The 12,248-nt window shown below is 44.0% G+C and overlaps 1 protein-coding gene across 1 annotated transcript in view; it reads right to left on the bottom strand.

The window, feature by feature from the left end:
* LOC137362543 (butyrophilin subfamily 3 member A1-like) overlaps window positions 1-11,902 on the bottom strand; it is a 111,052-nt gene extending 99,150 nt beyond the window's left edge. The window contains exon 1 of the mRNA XM_068026932.1: window positions 11,847-11,902. The gene's annotated coding sequence lies outside the window, so the exon portion shown is untranslated. The remainder of the gene's footprint in view (window positions 1-11,846) is intronic.
* Window positions 11,903-12,248: the final 346 nt, after the last annotated feature.

Consider the following 12,248-nt stretch of genomic DNA (forward strand, 5'->3'; position numbering starts at 1 on the left):
GAAATTGAAGTTGCTTCATCTGAATGCAAGAAGCATCTGTTGATGAACTAGTGGCATGAATAGAGGTAAATGATCGAGATCTAATTGCCATTACCAAAACATGGTTTCAAGGAGATCAAGGTTGGGAAATTATTATTTCAAGGTACAGAATATTTTGGACAGACAGACAGAATGGTAAAGGGGGAGGGGTATCCCGGATAGTAAAGGATGACATAAGGACAGTAATAAGAAGGGATCTGGCCTCAGAAGATAATGAAGTAGAATCAATTTGGGTGGAAATTTGGAATAGCAGGAGTCAGAAAACATTGGTTACAGTTACAGGCCCCCTAACAGTAATTATACTATTGGACAGAGAATTAAATGGGAATTTATTCGAGCATGGAAAAAAGGTAATCTATTATTGTGGGGGACTTTAATTTGCATATACACTGGGACACTCAGGAAGTTAAGGAGAGTATTAGACTAAAAGAAGAGGCTTACAATGTTGCAAAAAAATAGTAGCAAGTCTGAGGATTGGGAGTGTTTTAGAAACCAGCAAAGGGCCACCAAAAAGTTGATAAAAATGGAAAAAATAGAATGAGGGTAAACTAGCCAGCAATATGAAAACAGATTGTAAGAGCTTTTATAAGTACATAAAAAGGAAGAGAGTAGCTAAAGTAGATATTGGTACCTTCGAGGCAGAGACAGGAGAAATCATCGTGGGGAAATGGGGAAAAGGCAAAGACATTGAACAAATATTTTGTGTCTGTCTTCATAGTTGAAGGCACAAGTTTCATACCAGAAACAGGCAGTAACCGAGTGGCTAAAAAGAGTGAGGAAATTAAGGATATTGATAGCAGCCAAGAAAAAGTATTGGAGAAATTTGAGGGACTAAAATCTGACACGTCACCGGGACCAGATGGCCTACATCCCAGGGTTCGAAAAGAGATAGCAGCAGATAGTGGATGCACTGGTTATGATTTTCCAGAATTCCTTAGATTCAGAAATGGTCACATCAGATTGGAAGTTGGAAAATGTTATGCCGTTTTTCAAGAAATGAGGTAGAGAGAAAACCTACAGACCAGTTAGCCTAACGTCAGCCATTGGGAAGATGTTGGAAACTATTATTAAAGAAGTCTTAACATTGCACTTGGAGAAACATAGTATGATTAGAACAAGTCAGCATAGTTTTACTAAAGGGAGATCCTGTTTGACAAGTTTATTGGAGTTTTTTGAGGATGTAACTAGTAAGGTAGATAAAGGGGAACCAGTATATGTAGTGTACGTGGATTTTCAAAAGGCGCCACGTAAAAGATTAAATGACAAGATGAGGGCTCATGGTGTTGGGGTATTATATTAGCGTAGATAGAGGACTGGTTAACAAACAGGAAGCATAGAGTGGGCATAAATGGGGCATTTTCAAGTTGGCAGGCAGTGAAGAGTGGGGGTGCTGCAAGGATCAGTGCTGGGGCGTCAGCTATTTACACTCTATATTTGACTTAGATGAAGAGATAGAGAGTAATGTTTCTAAGTTTGCTGATGATACAAAGCTCGGTGGAAAGGTCAGCTGCGGGGAGGATATAGAGAGGCTGCAAAGATATAGACAGGGTAAGCGAGTGGGCAACAAGAGGGCTTTGGTGAGGCCATACCTGGAACACTGTGTGCAATTTTGGTCTCCACATTTAAGAAAGGATATACTTGCACTGGAGGTGGTGCAGTGAAGATTTACTAAATTGGTCCCTGGGATGAGGGGGTTGTCCTATGATCAGGAGGTTGAGTAAACTGAGCCTATATTCTCTGGAGTTTCAAAGAATGAGAGGCAATCTAATTGAGACATACAAGATTCTGAAAGGGCTTGATTGGGTAGAAGCTGAGGGATTGTTTCCACTGGTCAGGGAATCGCAAACACGGGGACACAGTCTCAGGATAAGGGGTCAATCATTCAGGACTGAAACGAGGAGAAATTACTACACTCAAATGGTTGTGAATCTTTAGAATTCTCTACCCCAGAGGGTTGTGGATGCTCCATCACTGAATATATTTAAGGCTGGGATAGATAGATTTTTGGTCTCACAGAGAATCAAGGGATATGGGGAGCAGGCAGGAAAGTGGAATTGAAGCCCAAGATCAGCCACGATCATTTTGAATGGCAGAGCAGGCTCGATGGGCCATTTGGTCTACTTCTGCTCCTATTTCTTGTGTTCTTGTGATCTTCTTCCTCCTCAATATGGTCAATCTCTTAGCTCTCACACCACTGCTAGAACCCAAAACCAGTCACATCCACCCCCCACGTAACAGACCGTAGTGCCCTTCTGTACTCCTGATACAGAACAGAGACAGAGACAGCGAGAGACAGAGAAACTCTGGAAAGGCATCAGGAAACTGCCACATAACATTATCTCTCTCTCATCATCAAAACAGGAGCCAAAGTAAGTCCAAGCACCTTGAGAAACATTGCTCCTAGTTCTTTGGATAGGCATGGCCCCATTATGACCTCTCATTCGGGAGATTTCCCACTAAGCAAGAATGCAGTGTTGTTTCCTTTCTGCTATTTTTCCTCTTATTTTTAAAATTTTTACGGTTGCTTTTATTGATTCATACAAGGCCAGCGTTTAGTGCCCATCCCAAGTTGCCCTGAAAAAAGTGGTGGTGAGCCACCTTCTTAAATGCTGCCGTCCATCTGGTCTATGTACACCCACAGTGCTGTCAGGGAGGGAGTTCCAGGATTTTGACCCAGCAACAGTGAAGGAACAATGTTTCAGGTCAGGATAGGTGTGTGAATTGGAGAGAAACTTGCAGCTGGTTGTGTTACTGTGCATTTTCTGCCCTTGTTCTTCTTGGTGGTAGAGGTCATGGGTTTGGAAGATGCTGTCTAAGGAGCCTTGGTGAGTTTCTGCAGTGCATCTTGTAGATGGTAACCACTGCTGCCACTGTGTGCCAGTGGTGGAGAGAGGGACCATTTACGGTGGTGGATGGGTGCCAATCAAGTGGGCAGCTTTGTCCTGGATGGGGTCGAGCTTCCCGAGTGTTGTTGGAGCTGCACCTATCCAGGCAAGTGGGTATTCCACTGACTTGTGCCTTGTAGATGGTGGACAGGATTTGGGGAGTCAGGAGGTGAGTTACTCACCACACAATTCCCAGCTTCTGATCTGCTCTTGTAGCCACAGTATTTATGTGGCTGGTTCAGTTAAGTTTTTGGTCAATGTTGACCTCTGGATGTTAATGGTGGGAGTTTCAGCGATGGTAATGCCAGTTGAGCATCAAGGGGAGATGGTGAGATTCTCTCTTGTTGAAGATGGTCATTGCCTGGCCCTTGTGCAGTGTGATTGTTACTTGCCTGTTATCAGCCCATTCACATCCTTGTTTTCAAATTCCTCCCTGCCCTCACCCCTCCCTACATCATCTCCCCCACCCCCTCCACAACCCCAGAGATCTCTGCACTCCTCTAATTCTGGCCTCTTCAGCATTCCTGATTTTAATCACTCCATCAATGGCAGCTGTTCCCTCAACTGCCAGGACCCTAATCTCTAGAATTCCACCCAAAATCCCTTTGACTCTCTGCCCCTCTTTCTTCCTTTCAGACTCCTTAAAACCTATGTTTTGACCAAGATTCTGATAATTTGGCCTAATATCTCCTTATATGGCTGTTGTTTGCTAATACTTGTAAAGCAGCTTGAGATGTTTTATTAAGTTAAAGGTGCTATATTGTTATGAAAGGGGTCTAGAACTAGAACTGGACACAATACTCAATGCTAATAAACAACTCGCCTCCCCAAAGCGGGATATACAAGTTTACTGAAATCCGTTGCCGTAAAAATGATGATGGGGGCATACATGCCGTGTTTGGGTCAGGTTCTGCTGATTTCACATTTTACCCCTCCCCCACCCATTACCATCTCTGCCCATCATGGGGGTTAATATCGAGTTCAGTGTACTAAGATGCACTGCAGCAACTCACCAAGGCTCCTTCGACAGCACCTTCCAAACTCACAACCTCTACCACCTAGAAGGACAAGTGCAGCGGATGCATGGGAACACCACCACCTGCCAGTTCCCCACCAAGCCACACACCATCCTGACCTGGAACTATATCACTGTTCCTTCACTGTTACTGGGTCAGAATCCTGGAACTCCCCTCCTGGTAGCACTGTGAGTGTGCCTGCCCAACACAGAGTGTGGCAGTTCGGGGGGCAGCTCGCTACAGTGTTCTCATGGGCAATTGGGGAAGGGCAGTGGATGATGGCCTGGCCAGTGATGTGCACATCCCATTAATGAATAAAAGAAAATCATTGTGGTAATATTTTCAACTATTGTAAAACTAGTCTGTGAGGAACAAACCTCCTGGAGTCTGGACAGGGTAGATCGGGAAAAACTGTTCCCATTGGTGGAGGGATTGAAAACAAGAGGGCACAGATTTAAAGTAACTGGAAAAAGAAGCAATGGCGACATAAGGAAAAACCTTTTTCACACATCGAGTGGTTAAGATCTGGAACGCACTGCCCGAGAGTGTGGTGGAGGTCGGGTCAATTGAAGCATTCAAAAGGGAATTAGACTGTTATATGAAAAGGAAGAATGTGTAGGGTTACGGGGAGAAGGTGGGGGAATGGCACTGAGTGAATTGCTCATTCGGAGAGCCGGTGCAGACACGATAGGCCGAATGTCCTCCTTCTGCGCTGTAACAATTCTGTGATTGTGAAAGTGCTTCCATTTTTTTGTCAAATATTTTTGAAGATTCATATTTAAATTGTGGAAATGGATTCATAGAAACATAGAAATATAGAAAATAGGAGCAAGAGTAGGCCATTCAGCCCTTCAAGCCTGCTCTACCATTCAATACGATCAGGGCTGATCGTCCAAACTCAGTACCCTGTTCCCGCTTTCTCCCTGTATCCCTTGATTCACATGCCTTAAGATGAATAAACAACAGAAACCTTGGTGACTTGGGGGAGATGTTTACAGAGAGCTGACATGTCCAGATTTATGAGGGTCAGGAGTTGTTTTGGCTTCTGAGTTATTGTTTTGGTTAAGTTGGGGTGTGACAGTATTAAAAAGCAGTTGGTTTTGTAGCTGACTGAAAAAGAAACCCCTGGCCTATCTTTTCTGCACGTCTCTAAATAAACCTCTGAGAAATCCAGTGTGTCAGCTCCTCTTTCTCTACCTCTTTGAAAAAACCCTGTGAATCCAGAGTGTTAGAACTGAAATCCCTGATTCCACATTTCTCCCGGAAAGCCGACCAGATTAATTCTCAACAACTCCAGAATGAACTACTCCAGAAAAGATCCCAGTGACCTGTCTCCATATTCCCAGACACCATGCAAAAAGCGACAACTGACATCTATCGAGATCTTCTCTTTTCTCTCAAGAACTAGCAAGTATTTGGCCAAAGTATTCTTTTTTGTCTTGTTTTGTAAAAGAGTTGTGGAGAAAAAAAATCTCTATTTTTCTTTAACCAGAGTGAAAGTTCACGTGTGTGTGTGTGTGTATGTGTGTGTTCGTGTGTGTGTGTCCATGTGTGTGTCCGTGTGTGTGTGCATGTTCGTGTGTGTGTATGTGTGTGTGTGTGTATGTGTGTGTCCGTGTGAGTGCGTGTCCGTGTGTCCGTGTGTGTGTGTGTCCGTGTGTGTGTGTGTGTGTCCGTGTGTGTCCGTGTGTGTGTGTCCGTGTGTGTCCGTGTGTGTCCGTGTGTGTCCGTGTGTGTGTGTGTGTCCGTGTGTGTGTGTGTGTCCGTGTGTCCGTGTGTGTGTGTGTCCGTGTGTGTGTGTGTGTGTCCGTGTGTGTTCATGTGTGTGTGTCCGTGTGTGTGTGTCCGTGTGTGTGTGTCCGTGTGTGTGTGTTCGTGTGTGTGTGTTCGTGTGTGTGTGTGCGTATATGTATGTGTGTGTTCGTGTGTCCGTGTGTGTGTGTTTGTTTGGCGGGGGGGAGGGGGTGGGTATTTTAAAAAGGGAACTTTCATAATTCAATTTGTGTGTTAACCCTTTGCTTCTTTACTGGATAAGTCTTGTTTTATAATAAACTGATCATTTTGTTATTTATTAAAGAAACCTGGTTGGTGTATTTTACTCTGGGATAAGGAGTAGAGTACAGGATTGACTGCATCGGTAACTGGGTAAAAATTTAAATATATGTTGTGATCTGTGGAGAAATGGAACTAGAAAAGATAGTGCACTCCTCCTGCCTCAGACGTAACAATATAAATGTGAGTTATTATTGGTATTCTACAGCATACCTTCATTCCAAAGGAGCTGTGTACTACAATGCCAGTGGGGGTGAATAATTCCATGCACAGAGCTCTAGGCAGATCAACCACAAACAGTCAAGACTGAAAACCACTCTGAGAACTGATGGGAATGGTCAAAATCAGGCAGGAAAATGGTAAGGGCCCAATGGTGCTGCTTCATCTGCTCTGTCATTTGCTAACATCCTCATGCATCTGTTCTGAATACAGTCTAAGGCTTTCCACAGGCATCAGGAGGGAACCAGGATCTCTGGATAGGATTCAATGCACCCAGTTGGAGAGTGGTGTGCCTAATCTCGCTCAGTATCATTGCTTCCAGTAATATACCTTTGCTTGAATCTTCAAAACGTTATCTTCTACTGCAGGGACTCTCTGCTGTCACTGGCGGGTGGAGAATCCACTCTTCACAAGGCTAGCCAAGAAGTCTTGGAATCAGTGGGAATCTGGTGTCGCCAGATCTTTGTTAGTTTCCTATGGGTTACATTAGAGTTACAGGAAGAGTTTGATGGAACCCACAATGAAACTTTGGGCCATACAGTAAATATTTTATTATATACCGCAGGGCAAGAATTATAACTGGGGGAAAGGAAATTATGATGCGATTAGGCAAGATTTAGGATGCGTAGGATGGGGAAGGAAACTGCAGGGGATGGGAACAATCGAAATGTGGAGCTTATTCAAGGAGCAGCTACTGCGTGTCCTTGATAAGTATGTACCTGTGAGGCAGGGAGGAAGTTGTCGTGCGAGGGAGCCGTGGTTTACTAAAGAAGTTGAAGCGCTTGTCAAGAGGAAGAAGAAGGCTTTTGTTAGGATGAGACGTGAAGGCTCAGTTAGGGCGCTTGAGAGCTACAAGCTAGCCAGGAAGGATCTAAAGGGAGAGCTAAGAAGAGCAAGGAGAGGACACGAGAAGTCATTGGTGGATCGGATCAGGGAAAACCCTAAGGCTTTCTATAGGTATATCAGGAATAAAAGAATGACTAGAGTTAGATTAGGGCCAATCAAGGATAGTAGTGGGAAGTTGTGTGTGGAATCAGAGGAGATAGGGGAAGTGTTAAATGAATATTTTGCGTCAGTATTTACAGTAGAGAAAGAAAATGTTGTTGAGAATACTGAGATTCAGGCTACGAGGCTAGATGGGATTGAGGTTCACAAGGAGGAGGTGTTAGCAATTTTGGAAAGTGTGAAAATAGATAAGTCCCCTGGGCCAGATGGGATTTATCCTAGGATTCTCTGGGAAGCTAGGGAGGAGATTGCAGAGCCTTTGTCCTTGATCTTTATGTCGTCATCGTCGACAGGAATAGTGCCAGAAGACTGGAGGATCGCAAATGTTGTCCCCGTGTTCAAGAAGGGGAGTAGAGACAGCCCTGGTAATTATAGACCTGTGAGCCTTACTTCGGTTGTGGGTAAAATGTTGGAAAAGGTTATAAGAGACAGGATTTATAATCATCTTGAAAAGAATAAGTTCATTAGAGATAGTCAGCACGGTTTTGTGACGGGTAGGTCGTGCCTCACAAACCTTATTGAGTTTTTCGAGAAGGTGACCAAACAGGTGGATCAGGGTAAAGCAGTGGATGTGGTGTATATGGATTTCAGTAAGGCGTTTGATAAGGTTCCCCACGGTAGGCTATTGCAGAAAATACGGAAGTATGGGGTTGAAGGTGATTTAGAGCTTTGGATCAGAAATTGGCTAGCTGAAAGAAGACAGAGGGTGGTGGTTGATGGCAAATGTTCATCCTGGAGTTTAGTTACTAGTGGTGTACCGCATGGATCTGTTTTGGGGCCACTGCTGTTTGTCATTTTTATAAATGACCTGGAAGAGGGTGTAGAAGGGTGGGTTAGTAAATTTGCAGATGACACTAAGGTCGGTGGAGTTGTGGATAGTGCCGAAGGATGTTGCAGGGTACAGAGGGACATAGATAGGCTGCAGAGCTGGGCTGAGAGATGGCAAATGGAGTTTAATGCGGAAAAGTGTGAGGTGATTCACTTTGGAAGGAGTAACAGGAATGCAGAGTACTGGGCTAATGGGAAGATTCTTGGTAGTGTAGATGAAGAGAGAGATCTTGGTGTCCAGGTGCATAAATCCCTGAAGGTTGCTACCCAGGTTAATAGGGCTGTTAAGAAGGCATATGGTGTGTTAGCTTTTATTAGTAGGGGGGTCGAGTTTCGGAGCCACGAGGTCATGCTGCAGCTGTACAAAACTCTGGTGAGACCGCACCTGGAGTATTGCGTGCAGTTCTGGTCACCGCATTATAGGAAGGATGTGGAAGCTATGGAAAGGGTGCAGAGGAGATTTACTAGGATGTTGACTGGTATGGAGGGAAGGTCTTACAAGGAAAGGCTGAGGGACTTGAGGTTGTTTTCGTTGGAGAGAAGGAGGAGGAGAGGTGACTTAATAGAGACATATAAGATAATCAGAGGGTTAGATAGGGTGGATAGTGAGCGTCTTTTTCCTCGGATGGTGATGGCAAACACGAGGGGACATAGCTTCAAGTTGAGGGGTGATAGATATAGGACAGATGTGAGAGGTAGTTTCTTTACTCAGAGAGTAGTAAGGGCGTGGAACGCCCTGCCTGCAGCAGTAGTAGATTCGCCAACTTTAAGGGCATTTAAGTGGACATTGGATAGACATATGGATGAAAATGGAATAGTGTAGGTCAGATGGTTTCACAGGTCGGCGCAACATCGAGGGCCGAAGGGCCTGTACTGCGCTGTAATGTTCTAATTCTAATTTATTTCAATATAAAAGCCAGACAGACATTTATAATTTCACAGAATAATGGTATTACAGCCAGGTGGACGATGGTGTTGCTGGTTTCCGCTGTTCACTTCCCAACTGACCCCAGACAGTGTTTCTGTATTACTCTAAAGTTTCAGCCCTGGGTTTGTCTGCCAAATAGACAGTGACAGATTTTCTCATAGGTTTAAAACAAAAGATTATTTATTAAACAATAATCATCCGAAATGTTTGCATGCATTTACTCTCACAGGCATACACAAGAGAAGATAGACAGAAAGGAAAGGGGAAGAGATTTTCAGAGTTCAAGGTGTAAAAGCAGGGATTGGCACCAATTTGTTGCACCAAAAACATAAACAAAATTATTGACTGAGCCAGACACGGGGACAATTAATCTGTATATAAAATGTATAAACAACCTAAAGCCGTCAAAACACAGTCCAATTTAAACACATTCCTCCCCATTTAGTGAAATACCTGGCATTGCTTTTGCTTGCACAAATAGTCAATGTCTGTCGCACACTTGAGATAGTGATGTGGAGAATTCGGATTGATGTCCATCGGTCAGGAATGATCTTGATGTCTTTCTCTCCCTTCTCTCCCTCTCTCTTCTGTGTCCATCCCACACCCCTTCTATATCCATCTCATTTCCTCGTGTTCCTCTCTCTTTGCTCTTGCTGCCTCTCTTCACTGTTACCATCTCTCTCCATCCTGTCTCTGTGTCTATCGCTATCTCTGCCTCTCTCTCTCTTCCCCTCCCTCCATCTGATCCCCAACCTGGTGCCTGTTCACAGAATCATTACACTGCAGAAGGAGACCATTCAGCCCATTGTGTCTGCACTGGCTCTCTGAAAGAGCAATCGCTCGGTTCCATTCCCCTGTCTTCTCTCCATAACCCTGCACATTCTTCCTTTTCATATAACAGTCCAATTCCCTTTTGAATGCTTCAATTGAACCTGCCTCCACCACATTCTCAGGCAGTGCATTCAGACCTTAACCATTCACTGCATAAAAAGTTTCTCCTCATGTCACTTCTACTTCTCTTAGCAAATAATTTCAATCTGTGCCCTCTTGGTCGCGATCCTTTCACGAGTTGGAACAGTTTCTCTCTACCTACTCTGTCCAGACCCCTCATGTTTCTCTTCTCCAAGGAAAACAATCCTAACTTCTCCAATCTATCTTCATAACTGAAATGCCTCATCCCTGGAACCATTCTCGTGAATCTTTTCAGTACTCTCTCCAATGCCCTCATGTTTTTCCTAAATTAGTGTCTTATACAAGTTCAACATAATTTCCATGTTCTTGTACACTTTGCCCCTAATAAAGCCCAAATGCTTCATTCAATGCACTCTCAACCTTCCCTGCCACCTTCAATGACTTACGTACATATACACCCAGGTGCCTCTGTTCCTGCATCCCCTTTAGAATTGGTTTACAGGGCTGCCTGACTCTCAGGGTGCTCTCTCAGTGCTGCGACGCTGGCTGTGTACTGACCTGCTTCCTGCTCTCCCCTTAGCCTCTCTCTCTCTCTTCCCCACAGCAGCCATTCCCACTCACTCCCTGAATGGTGCCAAAACATCAGCGGCCGATCCCAGTGTACCTGTGCTACGAGCCGCCAATCAGTGCTCACCCCGCCCAGACAGCCCACTGAGCAATCAGACAGGTATCCGCCATCTGTCAGACACAGGTCCCGCCTACCCCCTCTGCCTGACCTACACTTCAATAGGAGAGCCGTCAATGAAAGCCGAGCCACAGGCAGCCCACTGTCTGTCAGAGGATTGGCAGGCCAGATGGAAACTACGGACCTCAATATTATTACCACAGACACTGGTGTCCGTGTGTGGACATGTTGCCATCACTGTGTAAAAGTCTGTTGTTTCAGGAAAAACCCACGGGATCCATTCGGAAGGTGAGTGTTGAAGTTGCAGGCCTATTTGCTGGTTGTCTTATATTAGCTGGGTTACTGGAGACTTCTGGCAGTTCATTTCAGTTTGAAGACGGTGCTGATTTCTTAGTTCAGTTTTCACAGGGGGAGGAGTGGTTTTTAAAAGACACTTTCTTTTCTGTGCTGTAGATGACTTGTCTCAGCAGAGTTCAACTGTGTTGGCTGGAACTGATCTCTCTCTCAGCCCTGCTGTAATTCAAGATAGCTTTAGACATTTGCTGTGTGGCTGAGGAGAGACCAGACTGATCTTGATGTCTGAAATTCCGCACTGACAAGACCCCCGCAACCACCACCACCCCCCCTCAACTCTGTTCCTCAAAACGATTACCTTTTAAGGTGGACTAACAAGTGGTAGCATCGCCCATGTGACTTTAGACTTCAGTTCCTGCTTGGCTGCACAATGGCCTTTCGATGACCCCATTTTGAGGAGATGAGGCTGTTCATACTCCATTGTAATGAAGGTTAGTTGGAGATGAAAAGTCTGAGGAAGGTCTTTGTCTTTGTTTGTTTGAGTCTTGTTCATATCCATGTGTGATTATCTGTCCTATTTCCATACAGATGGGGTTGATTGGTTTTCAGTATTAGTAGACAGTTAGTACAATGTAGGAGGTGGGATGACTCATGTGACTTCTCCTCCATTTTGTTGACAGCCAATGTACCAATCCTTTAAAATTGTTCAAACATTTACAACTTTTCAGTTTGTTTCTGTATTTTCATCGCTACACTTCTCGTGAAATGGAATTCTCAAAGTTCCAACAAAACACAGATGATTTCAGAAAAATGAAATTAAACTTATTCACTGCAAATCAGGGGCCCTGACATTATCCCCCACATTGCATAAATGTTGGTATTGTTATAAAAGAGTAAATCTTCTGACTCATCATTAATAGCACCACAGGAGGGCTATTGGTATTAAATATGAACACAACAAAACAAGTTATAATGATCCTTACCGTATACTGAGACCAGAATCACAAGTAAGAATAGCACAATGTGGTGAACCTCTTTCATCGTGAGATCTTAGCAGAAGAATAATCACCTGAGAGAGAGAGAGAGAGAGAGAAAGAGAGAGAGAGAGAGAGAGAGGTGATCATTTCATTATTTGTCATAAATCAAATATCTACAGTGCACACATATCATTGTTAAACAGACTGTGTTCCACTTACAAAAGCTTTTAGTCAAATATAAACTCTTTGGGTCTGAAGTATGTTTACATTATATCCTATGAACATTTGTGTGTCTATATTTTTTCATCTGTATGTATTGTGTTACGTCTCTGACATTTTTCAAAAAATACTATGATTGCTGTGTATATGAAGAATGATCCTGTAATTAAGGCGATTTGGGCCTTGATG

This window comes from Heterodontus francisci, unplaced genomic scaffold (assembly GCF_036365525.1).
Source record: "Heterodontus francisci isolate sHetFra1 unplaced genomic scaffold, sHetFra1.hap1 HAP1_SCAFFOLD_631, whole genome shotgun sequence".
NCBI lineage: Eukaryota > Metazoa > Chordata > Chondrichthyes > Heterodontiformes > Heterodontidae > Heterodontus > Heterodontus francisci.